The following is a 3498-nucleotide window of genomic DNA, read 5'->3' as shown; positions in this document are numbered from 1 at the left end:
ATGACAGTGGTGTCTTGACATCCATTAAGCTTCAAATAGACTAGTCACAGTTGCAACAACTTAAAATATATCCTAGAACCTACATCAATAAGTTATTCAATAGCAGGGAAAAATCTAGCAAAGACTGTGTCACAGAATAAAAAGAGAAACAGAACTTCAAATATTCAAATTTATTAAATATACATATACACATGCAAATATACCTGAAGAATGAATGGCTTTGCTCCTTTTCTGCATCACTTCCATTAATGCACCTACAATTCCTGAAGTGGGTGCAGGTGTCGGTGGTGTAGACTCTTGGCCATCAGATACCTTGGAAAGGAAAATCAGCAAAATTTAGTAACACATCCTTAGCAAAAAATCTCTGTCTCCAGAAAATCTTTCTCGCTTAGAATCACTTTATTATTTTAAAACAAAACAAAACAAAAAAAGCAAACAATCAAGCCTAGAATAGGATTAACAAAATTAAGAAGAAAAAAAACTGCTGCCTTAAAAGAATTCTCCAAGATACATTTCCCCTCCTTAATGTATAAGCCATTAATACATTTCCAAGTTTAATACAACAGTCAAACTTTTTCCTAAATAATACTTGCCCTTACAGCTGGGTTACTTCTGTTCATTCTAGTACACAAAGCCTTGGCTGATGAGAAACTTTAAAACGATTATCAAAGGACATCATTTTACAAAACTAAGGTAGTATTTAGATTCCTAGAGTTATTAGAGGAGAAGAACATTTTAGGATATCTAAGAGCAATTAAAGAGACTTCCGGTTTCCTAGAAAAACTCAGCTTTACAACTTTAAATATTATACTTAATATAAAGTTATAATATAAATATGTATAATATATAATATATATACTAGAATTCAAAATGAACCTTCCTTCTCATATCATGTAACTTCTCGTTAAGGAGATCAGATGCGTAGCTTTCAAAATGTACCTCACAAGGCAACTAACTATCCCTAACTAAAGTACTTTACCTAATATAAACTACATTTGGGGGAAAAAGTCAATATCAAAGGGTCTCATTAAAATCTAATTTCTATATAAAATAATCCCTGATTCCAACACTTATTAAAAAAGGGACTACAGGAAGTTTGTAGAGATTCAGGAAAAAAAAAATACAATTTAGAAGCTATTGCTGTATGTGCACTTTGACTAAAATGAGCAGTCGTTTATACAAAACAGTCATTTTGTTAATTTTGTCCCTGGACTTATATTATCCACAGAATGGTATGATATTGGTATAATTAAAAGTGAAATAGCACAGCTATACTAAATAATTACATACACACACACACAGTTGATCCTTGAACAACACGAGTTTGAACTGCATGGGTCCACTTATATGCAGATTATTTTCAACAAATATATTGGAAAACTTTTTAAAGATCTGCTACATTTGAAAAAACTTACATATGAATCACACTGCCTAGAAATATGGAAAAAATTAAGAAAAAGTTAGATATGTCATGAATGCATAAAACATATATAGATACACATCTATTTTATCACTTACTACCATAAAATATACACAAATCTATTACAAAAAGATAGAATTTATTAAAGTTTATACACAGACTGTACACGGTACCATTCCCTGTTGAGAGAAACGTAAACAAACATAAAGATGCAGTTTTAAATCATAACTGCGTAAGATTAACTGTAGTGCACATTGTACTACTGTAATAACTTTGTACCCACCTCCTACTGCTATTTCAGTACGCTCAAGTGTTGTGAGTATACGCTTAAAACTCCCTGTGATGTTATTAGTGTGAGCAGTTTGTCCCTCCAATAAATTGCGTATCACAGTAAAAAGTGATCTCTCGCAGTTCTCATGTATCTTTCATTGTATTTAGTGCAATACTGCAAACCTTGACCAAAACCACGGGACCCATACGAAGTACCACTAGTAACACTGGAAGTGCTCCCAAGAAGCGGAGAAAAGTCATGACATTACAAGAAAAAGTTGAATTGTGTGATATATATTGTAGATTGAGGTCTGCAGCTGCAGCTGCCCACTGTTTCATGATAAATGAATCCAGCATTAAGGACCATAATAAAAAAAAGAACAAGAAATTCATGAAACCATCGCTGCAGCTACACCATCAGGTGCAAAAACCTTGCACTTCTTGTGAAATAACTTTATATCTCATATTGAAAATGCAGCTTCCATGTGGATGCAGGATTGCTATAAGAAAGGTGTACCTATAGACTCTAATGATTTGAGAAAAAGTGAAGTCATTATATGACAACTTAAATGAAAAGGAAGGTGAAGGACCTAAAGCTGGAAAATTTAATGCCAGCAAAGGACGGTTTGGTAATTTTAGAAAGGCGGTTTGATAATTTTGGCTTTAAAAATGTGAAGATAACAGGAAAAGCAGCTTCTGCCGACCAAGAGGCAGCAGAGGAGTTTCCAGATGCCATTAAGAAAATAATAGAGGAGAAAGGATATCTGCCTGAATAGGTTTTAAATGTAGATGAAAGTGTCCTATAAGTGCCCTGGAAGAAAAATGCCACAAAGGACACCTATAAGTAAGGAAGAGAAGCAAGCACCGGGATTGAGAAGCAATAGGTTAACTCTGCTGTTCTGTGCAAATGCAGTCAGGTTTACGATCAGGACTGCCCTTATCTATAAATTTGCTAACTCTTGTTGAAGGGAAAAGATAAACACCAGCTGCCAGTCTTTGGTTAGATGACCAAAAGGCCTGGACAAGGAGAACCCTTTTTCTAAATTGGTTTCATCAATGCTTTGTCCCTGAAGTTAGGAGCTGCCTTGCCAGTAAGGGACCACCTTATAAAGTTCTTTTGATATTGGAGAGTGCCCAGGCCACCCAGAACCCCATGACTTCAACACCACAGTGGTCTACTTGCCCCCAACACAACATGTCTAATTCAGCCTCTAGATCAGGGGGTCATAAAGACCTTTAAGGCTCATTACACATGGTACTCTATGTAAAGAACTGTCAACTACAGAAGACAACTTCAAGAGAGAGAACATCATGAAAGTCTGGAAGGATTACATCACTGAAGATGCCATTGTTCTTACAGAAAAAGCAGTGAAAGCCATCAAGCCCGAAACAGTAAATTCCTGCTGGAGAAACTGTATCCAGATGTTCTATATGACTTCATAGGATTTACAACAGAGCCAAGCAAGGAAATCATGAAAGAGATCATTGATATGGCAAAAAAGGTGGCGGGGCGTGGTGGTAGTGGTGGTGAAGAGTTTCAAGATATGGATCTTGGAGAAATAAAAGAGCTAACAGACACCACACCAGAAAAATTAACAGAAGACGACTTGATAAAGATGAGTGTTTCCAAACCAGTGCCAGAGGATGATGAAGAAAATGTAGAAGAAGCAGTGCCAGGAAAACAAATTGACATTAGACAATCTGGCAGAAAGAAGGGTTCTCGGATTATTCAAGACTGCATTTGACTTCTTTTACAACATGGACCCTTCTATGATATGGGTACTAAAACTAAAACAAAGGAAATTATT

This window comes from Balaenoptera acutorostrata, chromosome 7 (assembly GCF_949987535.1).
Source record: "Balaenoptera acutorostrata chromosome 7, mBalAcu1.1, whole genome shotgun sequence".
Lineage (NCBI taxonomy): Eukaryota > Metazoa > Chordata > Mammalia > Artiodactyla > Balaenopteridae > Balaenoptera > Balaenoptera acutorostrata.
Note: the sequence above shows the minus strand (reverse complement) of the source record.